General features: G+C 49.1%; 1 protein-coding gene across 1 annotated transcript in view; it reads left to right on the top strand.

Annotated features, from left to right (window-relative positions):
* The window catches only part of LOC144753077 (uncharacterized), a 353,653-nt gene that overhangs the window by 297,151 nt on the left and 42,776 nt on the right, over nucleotides 1-13,726 (top strand). The gene's annotated exons all lie outside the window — the stretch shown is intronic.

Here is a 13,726-nt window from a genome sequence, read left to right as displayed (position 1 = left end):
TTTACTTTGATTTGGCATGACTGGTAACATTCTACGGGAAATGAGACATACTCAAGACTTACTCTAGTAACTGAGGCACTGTGGTATGAATGGCACAGTACTTAAATATTAGAATCATGAGACTGGTATAACACAAAAAAAAAGAATCATGAGACTGTACTTGTGCTGATGTCCTATAGCAGTTATTAATGCCCCATGACTTGAGAATGCAATCTGAAACAATTGACTGTGTTGGTGATGGATGGTGGTAAGAACTGATCAGCGCAAGTAACAGCCATAATTTGTCTGTGGCATGACTCCAGTCGCACAGCATGGATGACATTCCGAGTGGCAGTGAGCAAGTGGTGGAAGGGGCAGCCAATAAGGGGCAGCACCAGTGGTGGATGGGAGTGGGAGCTATCACCTGTGACAAGCCATAACATTGCACTTGCACTGCTCAGCAAAACATGCACTTGTGGATGGTCAAATGGTGTGAATGATGTATTTATGATATTATGGGCCATATGTAGGTAAATCAAGAATATCGAATCCTTAATACCAAATTTTACCGAATCGGTATTAAGAATTTGGTAAACGCGATGTAGATAAAAAATCGGTAAACATTACCGATTCGTTAAAATTCGGTAATAAATACCGAATGTGGACGAATCGGTAAAAAATAAAAATACCGAAAGACAAATACCGATTCGGAGTTACAGAATACAATACCGATTCGGTAAATACCGAATCGGTAATTAAAAAATTCGTAATTCGTTGAATCAGCCAATCCTGTATCACCCAATTACCTCCCAAACAGGAAGTGGCCACATCCAGGCAGGTGCACAGGACCTGGAGCTCACTGTGAGGCAGGCAGGCAGGCAGGTGAGCTGAGGAGCCAGCAGCAACAGAGCCTCACAGCTACAAGCAAGAAAAAAAAACAAGATAACAAGCATTGAAATGGCAAGCCAGGACACGGAGAAGGAGGGAGGTGATAGGAAAAGAAAACTGAAGTTCAGTGACAAGGAGCTGGAGGTACTGATCCAGGATGTCAGCCAAGACCATCACAAGCTATTTTGAGCCCAGTCCCACCAAGTGCCCAAGTCACAGAAGAGGCAAATCTGGAGTGGCATTCGGGACAAAATCAATGCCATTGGTGTGACCCAGAGCACCATAGAGGACATCAGGAAGAGGTGGTACGACCTCAGGAATACAGCAAAACTTAGGATGGCAGAGAGACAGAGGCAGGCTGCCAAAACAGGTGTAGGAAAGAACCGAGCCCCAGCACCAACACCACTGGAACTGATGGTGGAGTCCACCATCCAGCCGGAGAGTGTGAGTGGTGTGGGAGACGCAGACAGCTCCGCCAGAGCAGCAACAAAACAAGGTAAGAAGCATGCCCAGCATGCTGTGCTACCCCCTCCCCAACCCCAATCCCCATAGTGGCATAGGGGCTCCCACTCCACTCCATGTCTTACTGATTACCTGCAATGCATTATGGGTGATGTAGTCAGAGGGAACTTATGTATAGGACAGTCAGGCTAGCAAACACAATAGCATGGTAAAGTAATTGGCTACGTCAGGACAATCACTAAGCTCTGTAGGCATGATGTTTAATGTAATTCCATTGCAGACAGAGCAGTGAGTATATCTACATTTGTGTCATTACAGGTGAGTCATCTCGCAGTGCAGCAGAGGGCAGCAGAGCTAAGTCAGCCAGGCCAGAGGGGAGGCAAAATGAGGATGACAGCATGCCTGCAGGGACCACAAGCTCGGCGCCATCACAGCCATCAAATCCTCCACCACAGCCATCACCACAGCGCCAGGGAAGGCCGCAATCCCCTCTCACCCAGTCCCCACTGCGACGATCACCAACACCACCACCACCACAGTCAGGCAGGAGGCATGCTGTGGTCACCCTCCAGCAGATGGAGGAGTCGTCAGAGGAGGGCACAGTGGGTGAACAAAGTCCAATACATGAGGGATCCAACAGGGAGAGGGCTGGTATTCCATCCGAGGGCTCCCACAGTTCATCCAGATGCCGCAGGGCAAGGCCGGACAGTTCAGAAGCATCCGAGCAGGGTGAAAGTGTGTTTGCTGGACTGGAAGGCAACATGCTGAAGGTCCAGCGCCTGCAATGGAGGGAGATGAAATCAATGCACAGGGAGGTGGCACACATCAACAAGCACATGCACAGGATGGAAAAGGGCATCAGTGCAATGGGAGACAACTTGTGTGCGGGAATTATTATTATTAAATTTTATAGAGCGCGTAGTCACCCGTGAGTATCCCAGCGCTAAGATCCATACATCTGAAGGTCAGAGGGGCAAGGGAAGGGGAATAAAATTAGGGAAACAGGTGCGTTTTCAGCCGCTTCCTGAATCGAAGATAGTCTGGATCTGATCTAAGGTCGCGGGGAAGTGCGTTCCAGAGACAGGCAGTGTGGACAGAGAAGCGCCTTCCACCAGTACGTGCCTTCTTGACTCTAGGGATGGTGATAAGATGTTCCTGATCGGATCGTAAGGATCTTGGAGCTTTGTACGGTCTGATGAATTTCCTTAAAATGAGAGGACCTTTGTCTTGTAAAAGTCTATGAGCCAGACTTAGGGCCTTGAACTGCACTCGCTCTCTCACTGGGAGCCAGTGGAGGAGCTTCAGAGCTGGTTTGGCCGAAGCTCTGGCAGGGGTATTGGTGAGGATCCGAGCCGCGGAATTCTGGATCCTTTGTAATTTCTCCAAGGTTGCCTCAGGAGCGCCTAGGTAGATGGTATTACTGTAATCCAACCTTGATAAAATAAGGCCTTGGATTAACAGTTTTTGGGAGGTCGACGGAAGTAAAGGCAGAATCTTCCTGATCGGCTTAAGGAGTCCAAAACACATCCCGGCAACTTTTTTGGCTTGTGTCTTGAAAGACAGATCTTTGTCAAGCCAGATACCCAGGCTTTTAACCTCGGACTTCGGCTCAGGGGGTTCACCCAGGGAGGGGGGGCAGATATTCTGTGAGAGGGACAGCCCCTTCTGGCCAAGGAGGAGAATGTCTGTCTTTGAACCGTTGAGTTTCAAAGAAGAGCAATGGAGAGAGTAGCAACCTCTGTGGACAACCTCTGCAGCCAGCTGGAGCAGGACCGTCTTGGCAGGCGCAGGGAGAGGCAGAGGCTCAAGGCCTATACCAAGTCCGTGAACCGGCTGGCCACTGCAACATCACTGATGTGTCGCAGGTCCATCGCCATGCAGGAGGAGATGGCGCATTGTTATATGTTATGTTATGTTATGTTATGTTATATATTTCTTATAACGCGCACTGTTGGTCGGGACTGTCCTGGCGCGGGAGAAGATTCAAGTGTCAGAAATAAAAAGAAAAGCAAGAGAAAGCATGTGGATTACGTGACTTGCCTGAATAAAAAGGTTTTTAGGTGTTTTTTAAAGTATGCAAGGTTTGTCGTGTGTCTCAGATGGTCAGGGAGGCTGTTCCATAACTGGGCGGCTCTGACCGTCATGGATTTTCCCCCGAGGCGAGCTCTCTTAAATCTGGGAGTGACCAGGTGTCTGAGGGAGGCGGATCTCAATTGTCGCGGGGGATGATAAAAAGCAAACCTGACACTGAGATATGGTGGGCATGGACCGTGTAAGGCCTTGAAGGCCAGTGTTAAGATTTTGAAGCGCACTCTAAGAGCAACTGGGAGCCAGTGAAGTTCCGCAAGTTGTCTTCGGACACTATGGCATCTGGGGATGTTAAATAGAAGCCTCACTGTCGCGTTCTGGACTACTTGAAGTTTGCGAAGCAGGAAATCAGGGGCGCCCACATATAATGCGTTGGCGTAGTCCAGACGAGAGAGGATGAGTGCTCTGGCCACTGTTTCCTTCGCTTCCTGGGGAAGCATTGCAGCAGGGATGTGGCCAGGGGGATGGTGTCTATGACCTCAGCTTTAGAGCTCCTGCAAAATGCTAAGGCGGCCACAATGGAAGGGGGTGGGACAGTGAGGAGGCTACCAGCCGTGGTAGCATTACGCCCTCACCCAACGAGTGCAGGAGGCGCAGTGAATGCCACGGGGCTGCACAGGAACAGTCCAACACACCAGACAGTGTTGATAGGGAACGTGCACGTGCAGCGCGTGGTCGCAGGAAGTAGAGACCTATGCCTGTTGCCATACATGAGATGGGTGATGTAACCCATGTCCGATTGGACATTGATCACAATACTGGAGGTGTGCTTAATAAACACCTTAACATGTAACTGTTACTGGCTCTGTCTCGTTACTCACTCAGAAATAGTTTGACGTAATCTCTGCCCGTCTCTGTCTCCCATCATGTTCATTTGCAACACCAGCTGCGCAGGGCTCTGGCTGAGGGTTGTCCTCGTCCTCGTCCTCTGAGTCAGTTAGTTCCACTGCTGTTCCTTTTCTTGTGGCCAGATTGTGTAGCATTGCACATGTAGCAATTATCTTGCAACCTTTGATGGGGCTGTACAGACGTGCACCTCCAGTTTTGTGGAGGTAATGGAATCTGCTTTTGAGCAATCCAAATGTGCGCTCCACCACGTTGCGTGTGCTCCTATGTGCCACATTGTATCTCCTCTCCCTTGGGGTGGTTGGGTTGAGATATGGTGTGAGTAGATAAGGCCGGAGGGCATATGCGCTGTCACCTATGTACAGAAGAAAGTGCCATTAATTTGTGTGACCAACAGTTTGAGCCAGGGTGTACATCAGGGTGTATCACATTGACTTACCTAGTAGGTATCCGTCTCCAAATTCACCAGCAAGCAGACGTGTATGGATGCCACTGTTCCGGAAGATGTACGAGTCGTGGCTACTCCCGGGGAATTTGGCCACGATGTCAGTTATAATGTACTTGGCATTACATATCACCTGCACATTGATGGAGTGGGTGGATTTGCGGTTTCTGTAGACATATTCACTTGCTGCAGGTGGGCAGATGGGTATATGGGTCCCATCGATGCAGCCAATTACGTGTTGGAACTGCGCAAGTTGGTAGAACTCCAGCTTGGTCCTCTGCAGCTCCGCCTGTGTACTGGGGAAGGTAATGTAATGTTCCATTCTGTCCATCATGGCATCCAGGAAGGTGTTGAAGAAACGGGATAGACAGCTCTGTGACACACCACCCACTGCGGCTATCACACCCTGGAAACTTCCTGATGCAAGGAGGTGCAGGCAACAGAGTACCTGGACATGGGTGGGGATTGCGTGGGCCCTTGGTGTCTGATGCTCCAGATAGGGTTTTAGGTCCCGTATTAGGTCAAGGATGGTATCTGTGTGCAGTCTGTACCTTTCATGGATTTCAGGTTCAGTCAATTGGAACAATGTGATGCGTAGTCTGTACACCCGCTCTTCCCGTCTCCAGATCCTCACTCCTGCTGCTCTCAAGCATAGCCGCATTGCTATGAGGTAGAGGGCCGCCATTGTGTTCACACAGATGCATTTTGGGCCTGTTTTTATGCACTGCACCTGATTACCACCTGCTCAGGAAAAGTGGTAAATACCGAATCGTTATTACCGAATTTGGTCATATTCGGTAATAACGAGGTTTGCTACATCGCATTTTTGGGGTTTTTACCGAATCGTTATTTCCGATTCGGTATTCATTGTTTCGGTATTCTCCGATCGGTAAATAAGGAATCGGTAATTTTTTACCGATTCGTTATTATCGATTCAATTTGGTATTACATACATCTCACATGGCTAAATACCGGTCGGTAACGCTGAAAACTACCCATTTTCGGTGTTACCGACCGGTATTTGGCCACCTACATATGGCCCTATATCTCATTTACATAGTACAATAGTACATATTTGCACTGTACTTCCACGGGAATGTTGACTTGGCATAGAACTTGGGGAAGGATGAACCACAGACACATACATTCTCTGATGTTTAAAATGTCGACTTTATTTAAAGCAAGCAGAGCTTTTATCGAAAACATAATTTGACTTTGCTGCACATTCTAAGTGCCCTAAACAATGTCTTGGATCCCAAGATATTCCCTCCCCTAGCTGGAAAACAATGCATTTAATGCTCAAACCTCCTCCTTTCACCTTAACTTCAAACTTCCACTAAATATCTTTCACTTTCAGCACATCTCTCCATTGTGTGTGGTTTCTTTCCACGTGTTTCAGTCTTCAAATTACTGGCTAGCCTGACCACAAGCTGTATACTACTTCAATCTTTTCCAAGCTTACTCAACCTTATTTTCTGTTCTTAATTTTCACTCCTAACCCCACTGGCTGTCATTTTGGTTTTACCTGGACTGAACCCTTCTTTCTCACTGACTTTTCCAAAATACGCCTCTCAAATTCACCCTCCGCTGACTCATATTCCCTCAAAAACTTCCAATAAAAGCTTAACCGAGAAACTTTTCCCTAAAAACGTTTACTTACGTGTATTACATTGTATGTTGACATATTGCCTACAGTCTTTGTAAAATACCTTTTATTGTTATCCTTGTAAACCGTGCTGTCACCCGAAAGGGTTTTATTCGCACTATATAAAACTCTATAAAAAATTAATAAATAATATTAGCACCATGAAAAAAGTCACCACATCCTTTTTAGGTCTCACCTACGCAGTGTGCATGCGCTGTATAGGAGGACCTTTAGCCGTCGCTCTGCTCATTTTCAAGCACACACTTGTGCTTGTGGCAGCATCCACCTTGTGGGAGCGAGCAGAGGAGCGCCACAAGCACGAGTGCAGTTCTTGAAAATGAGCAGACTGCTAGCGCGCGCGGGTGCACCACTCGCAGGACCTTAGGCAGCGCATGCGCTCTCTGTATTGGTAGCATTAAGCCCCATAGACATGCCATTGTTATTGTGCTCTTCATGTGGGTTTCCCCACACCTTGCTACTTGATATGCTCCCGTCGGCACTGCGGTCTTCATTTAGCCACCCCGTGTACATATTTTCTTTTGAATCCAATTCGCGGCTTTTTGTAAATCTATTTGCACTGGGGGTTTAGTCTCCGTGCTCAAGGCGTGTCACTGAGCCCTCACCGCGACATCCTTTCTACGAATCCCCCTCACTCCCTCCACACTACGTCTGTCTGAGTCTCATAATTACTCCCCCTGGTGCCCCCCTTCCGTTTACTAGTTGTGGCACTTTCTCTCTCGGCTAGTGCTGTCCCAGTTGCAGGCGCGCCCAAGGTTGCCTACCTCTACGCACTGACCCTCCTCGGATGATGACCTCTGCCATGACCTATCTGCTGAAGCGTAAAAAGGGCGATCCCCGCCGCTACATGAATACGCAACTGGCGTCTTGCTTTTAAGGGTGTTGTGTACGAGCACATGTAGGTTTTACTATGAATGAAGATTTCAGTTACACACTTGTTTGGTTAAGAATAAGTAGGTCTTTTATGTAACGTTTCATTGTTTGGGGTGAAATTCTGCCAGACAAACTAGAACAAGCCAGCCCGGTCTTTCTTCTCAAAGCCTTTTTCAGCAATAAGGTGCCTGTGGCTCGGCCATGCCCCGAGAAACCACCCAATTAAAATACATTCACCCACTAACCCAGATATTATAAAGAAAAGTAGGCAGAGAAGAGTGCCCGAAGGAGGGGGATTCAGAATGAGTACACCCGAACTCATATTGCCGAAACCTTGGGAATTTGGAATACTACAAACAAAAATAGGCTGATGTGCTGTAGAGCTGCGTGACACCGCTGTCATTCCTCTCTACTCCTAATGTCATGCTGCAGCAGAACGACACTAACCTTCCTTCGGAACTAAATGCTCTTTCATTGGTAGAAGTGCTGGTGATGTTTACAGCACCACGTCCACCACCACCACGTCCACCACCACCACGTCCACCACCATGTCCACCACCATGTCCACCACCACCATGTCCACCACCACCTCCACGTCCACCACCACGTCCACCACCACAACGCCCACCACCACGTCCAGCACCACCACGTCCACCACCACCACATCCACCACCACCAGTTCCACCACCACCACCACAACCACCACCACGTCCACCACCACCACATCCACCACCACGTCCACCACCACCACGTCCACCACCACATCCACCACCACGTCAACCACCAACACATCCACCACCACATCCACCACCACCACGTCCACCACCACCACATCCACCACCACCACGTCCACCACCACCACGTCCACCACCACATCCACCACCAACACGTCCACCACTACATCCACCACAACCATGTCCACATCCACCACCACCACGTCCACCACCACCACATCCACCACCACCACATCCACCACATCCACCACCACCACGTCCACCACCCATGACAGGTAAAGTGTCACTGGAGGGTAGGGGTAACAGGAGTGTCAACCCCGGCTGTACATGGGACATTTAAGGATGCATTGGATGTGAGAAGACGGGAATAGGGTCTAGAAGTATTACACCAGACCTAAGATACATTTTGAAGAGGCACAATGTCACAGGGGCTCCTGTAAAAGCACTCGCAGCATCTCTACCTCACAGTGGCATACCTGTACGAGCCACTCACTGAAAACAAGCATTGGTGTCGCCTTTGGGATCTTATAAGTGTTTAGCCATGCAACACTTGATATTGTTGCACCAAGGATATTGTGTTGGATAACTAAACACTTATAAGGTCCCAAAGGCGAGACCTATTGGCTATGCCAATGCTTGTTTATGTTTCAAATGCCTGCCTCACTTTTTTTCTTCTCTTGGGTAACTCATTCTTCACAAATTACTCCCTCAGCCAGTGTTTAGAAGATTTTTCAGATGTAGTCAGGGATTCTTCTGCCACTGCTAAGGACTTCATAGCCCTGCAGTCCACATGTCTTCTGAAAACAGCATTTCCTGCTTTTAGACCTCAGGGTCAACCCACGGAATTTCGACCACTATGAATGAAACATTATGTTAGTCAACTAATTTTCCAAGCGTAGAATATTGCACGCTTAGAACAGTATCCAATGATCAGTGGCAGGTTGTTCACTGCTCTAATCACTACCTCATTGTCAGTCACAAATGGTACTTTCCTGTTCTTTTCACCAGCGCTTCTCGAAAGAACTCAAAGAATGCAATGCTATGTCGTCTTTGTCACCAACTTCCAGGCATGCACTCAGCATACTAGCTCCCTTTCTGGTACAGGCCAAAAACCGCCAGGCCTAATTTGTCAGAAAAAAAACAATTGCCTCGTAATTTTGTGGCCACATTGCCACTGTTCAATCAATCAGGGAATTGTAAGCGCGCTACTTCCCTGTGAGGGTCTCAAGCACTGGGGGGTAAGGGGTGGAGGGGTCAGCAGTTCCGCCAGGTCTTGAAAGTCTTCCAGAAGGTGTTCAGCGAGGGGGCGCGTCTGATGTCGATCGGGAGCTTGTTCTAGGTCTTGGCCGCGATGGAGGAGAAGGATCTTCCCTCTGCTTTGGCTCTGTGGATGCGTGGGGTTTTGGCGAGGATGAGGATGGCTGATCGGAGGTTTCTGTAGGGTACATGAAGGGTGATTCTGTCGTTAAGGTATTGGGGTCCGGTGTTGTGTAGGCATTTGTATGCATGGGTGAGAATCTTGAAGGTGACTCTCTTCTTGACGTGGTGACGTGGAGCCAGTGGAGATTCTGTAGGTATTGACTGATGTGCTCGTGTCGAATGATGCCAAGGATGAGTCTGGCGGTTGTATTCTGTATCGTCTGGAGCTTGCGGAGTAGATACTTGTTTATGCTGGCGTAGAGGGCATTTCAGTAGTCCAACCTGCTAGTAATCAGTGTGTGGGTGACTGCCCTCCTTGACTCGGGGGGGTCCATTTGAAAGTCTTACAGAGGATGGGGAGGGTATTGATGCAGCTGGAGGCGAAGGCGTTGACCTGTCAGTTCATGGAGAGGGATTGGTCGAGTACAATGCTGAGGTTTCTGGCGTGGTCCATGGGGGTTGGTGGACTACCGAGGGTGGCGGGCAACCAGGTGTTGTTCCATGCCGATGGGGTGGTTCCAAGGACTAGGACTTCTGTCTTCTCTGAGTTGAACTTTAGGCAGCTGTTGCTCACCCAGGCTGCGACGTCCTGCATTCCATCTTGGAAGTTGAGTCTGGTGGTGGTGGGGTCCTTGGTGAGGTAGAGGATGAGCTGGGTGTTGTCGACGTAGGATATTATGCTGAGGCCATGCTGTCAGACGATGGCCGTCGGGGGGGTCCATGTAGATTTTGAAGAGGGTTGGGCTGAGGGATGACCTTTGTGGGACTCCGCAGTTGATTTCCGTGGGTTTGGAGAGGAAAGGTGGTCTGATCCTTTGGCTTCTGTCGGTGGGGAATGATCAGGTCCAGTAGAGGGTGGTTCCTTGTATGCCAGCGTCATGTAGTCTGGCTACGAGTGTGCGATGGGAGACTGTGTCGAATGCTGCTTCGAGTAGAATCAGGGCTGCGGTGTGACCTTGGTCGAGGAGGGTGCGGATGTCATCTGTGGCGGTGAGTAAGACAGTCTCGGTGCTGTGGTTACTTCAGAATCCGGATTGAGACGGGTCGAGTACAGCGTTGTCTTCAATGAACCTTGTTAGTTCTACGTTGACGGTCTTCTCCACGACTTTCGCGCGCAAAGGGGAGGAGCAAGATAGGCCAGTTGTTCCTGAGGTCCGTGGGATCAGCTGATGACCTCTTGAGCAGGGGCCTGACTTCTGCAAGTTTCCAGTCGTCGGGGAAGGTGCCGGTCTCGAAGGTGGTGTTGATGGTGCGTTGTAGTTCGGGTGCGATAGCTGTGGCGGCTCTGTGGCAGATGTGTGGTGGGCAGGGGTTGGTGGGGGCCCCTGAGTGGATGCCTTTCATGGTCAAGGGAGTCTCTTCGGCCGTGACTGGCGTTCAGGAGGAGATGGTGGGCTTGCTGGTGTAGCCGGAGGGCGGGCTGGCTGCGGAGGCGGGCGTTTGGTCGTTGAAGTTGTCGTAGAGGTTTTTGATCTTCAGGTGGAAGTAGGTTCCGAGCTTGTTGCAGAGATCCTGGGAGGTGGTGATGCTTCGCTGCAGGGATTGGTGAATTCCTGGATGACGTTGAAAAGTTCCTTAGACTTGGAGTTGGCTTCAATTTTATTTTGGATGAAGGTTCTTTTGGTGGATCTGATGCATTGGTGGTAGTCTGTCATGGCATCCTTGTAAGGGGTGTCGTTTCCAGGTGTCTTGCTGTTTCTCCAGATCTTCTCCAGGCGTCTGCAGGTGTATCTGGCTTCTTGGAGATCGGTGATGAACCAGGCGGCTTTCCTGGGGCATTGTCTGTCGGGAATGCGTAGTGGGGCGAGCTTGTCTGCTCAGTTGGAGATCCAAGTGTGGAATTCCCTGGCTGCGAGGTTGGTGTCGGTTGCAGCGGTGGGGTTGTTGGGGCTGCTGAGAAATGTTATTTTTACTTCTCATGGCATGAAAAAAGCAGCCATTCTTCTAAAATACTGACAAGGTGGCAACCCCTGGCCCACCAGAAGGAAAGGGAGGGGTATCATTCATGATGCTAGATATTTATTTACACAGTTTTCTTAAAAAGCTGCCATCTTTATTCAGGTCGTGGCAGCAACTGACAGGTTGGTATTTTTGTAGGAAAATTAAATTTGCTTTGAAAGATAACATATGACAAGTTATTATGCAGTTTGCATGAGAATGTCAATAGAATAGCATTATATTTTCGTACTCGAAAATATGTTTTCATGAACAGATGGCTGATTGTGTTCTCCACCTACATCTAGGCATAGATCTCTATGTCAACATTTCCGTGCAGGTATCTCCACCTAGATTTAGACATATGAGACTCCACCCTTTCACATGAGGGGATGGAGACTCCTATGACCGGATTTACAACTGTTAAGTTGCTATTAGTAACTTTCCAGCTGTTTGTGGGGATTACCTCCACTGGGGGCTAGATCTCCTTATATAATGTGAATGTGAAAATTCATAAAGTTCAGTTACGTAAAAAAAATAGGCTTTATTATTTAATATAAAAAAAATAAAGAGACCATTCCTCAACTCCTCTTCCTTTTGGTCTCGTGAATAATCACACTAACAAGATATAACACACCAGCTCAAAAATATTTACATCCTTTTGAGAAGCTTGCCTGGTATATGATGTACACTAATGTAAGTGGACACCCTGCACCTGCCCAGACAACCCCTACGGTGATTTAACGAGCTGCCCTACGAGGGATGTCGAATGCTGAGGGATCGGTGTCCGGCGGGAGCACCAACAAGCCTTGGCAAATGTAAGCCCCGCACGAATCAAAGAAGGAGCAACGTCGGGACCAGCAAGGTCCAGGGGACTCACCAAAGGCAGGGGAGTCAGGGCAGGCCCGAGCAATCAGGGGAGCCCAAAGGAAACAAGTTTGACCCTCAAGTAGACCCACAAGCCAGAGGCACTGAAGTTGTGAGAGGACCTCAAGCAGCTCACCAAAAGATGCCGGCCATGATGCACACAATGCGGTGTGGAGAAAGATTCTGGTCACTGGAGGTGCTCGAGGTTGGGGCTACTTGGAGCCCGAAGATCCTCTTGGAAAGAAACCAAGGAACCTATGCATCTGCAAGTTGGTTCCAGTGCACAGGGGTTCAGTTATTGCAACCCCCACGAGGGATACTGGCCTCAAACTTGGTGAAAGGGCAGGGCAGGCCTTGGGAGCTGTGGAAAACCACCACCTGTGTTGCCAAGCCCACGGAGTCCGGAGGAGCTCAGGATCTGCATACCGGTCGACTTAGTTGCGGTGCCTGCGAATGCAGGAGAGTGACTCCTTCACTCCAAGGAAGATTTTCTTCAAGTGTCTTTGATGCTTCACAGGCCTTGGAAGGTTCCTGTATGATGCACAGGCGCAGACGACGCAGAAGACTGGAAGGGAGACGAAGTCAGGCCCAAACGAAGTCCAGAGTGCCCAGACCGTAGAAGAGCAGTGGTGTCTGATCTGAATCTTATCCCACCACAAGTCTAGGGGCCTACACCCAGGTAAGCCTAGGGAGAGGGTTTGGAAGATTCAGGGGACCTTCCCAAGGGAGGGTCTGGACAGAGGGGAGGTTACCCCCATTGTCCAGTTTTGCGCCAGAGTGGACTGGTTTGAACTGGACTATGCACAGGGACAACAAATGTCCAGGTCTGGAAGGTTGGCACCGGGCACACTGAGAGCCTAACAGAGGGCTCTTCCAGTGCTTGGAATCATACCTCCCATACCGTTTACAGTTTTGGGGTATAATTCCAACATGTTTGATACCAAACATGAAAGGATTCGTTGCAGCCATTTTCGAGATGGTCATCGCGTAATGAGGCAGCACCCCTATATGTAGTATATGGCTGCTTCACTGCTTCACTAACAACCCGGAAAATGGACTCCGTAGGCTGCAGGAGTGTCCTGCTCATGCAGGGGCACCCTCTCACTTAGAACCAAGCACCCTGCCATCAGGATTGCAAAGGCCTGCTATAGGGGTGACTTATACGTTTTAAGTGCAGCGACCCTAGTTATAGGAAACCTATATCTTTAGTAAGTGGTATTAGCACCAGCTTACACAGGTTGCAACGACAGGCCTGTTGATCCATTTTAAATGGTCTCTCATGGGTGGCATAAAAGATGCTACAGCCCATGGGAGACCTCAGGGGTACCTATGCCCTGGGTACCTTAGTACCATATATTAGGGACTACTAAGGACTTCCAGGGACTTATAAGGGTACCCCAGAATCCAATATGGGAAGCACCTAAGTACTGAGCACAACAGTTTAGGGAGGAAGCAGATAGACTGGGGTCCTGATTAGCAGGATCCCAGTCAGACTAGTCCAAACAACTTTCTACAATCCTATTTTAT

The sequence above is a fragment of the Lissotriton helveticus genome, chromosome 5_1, assembly GCF_964261635.1.
Source record: "Lissotriton helveticus chromosome 5_1, aLisHel1.1, whole genome shotgun sequence".
Taxonomy (NCBI): domain Eukaryota; kingdom Metazoa; phylum Chordata; class Amphibia; order Caudata; family Salamandridae; genus Lissotriton; species Lissotriton helveticus.
This window is presented reverse-complemented; position numbering and strand designations above follow the sequence as displayed.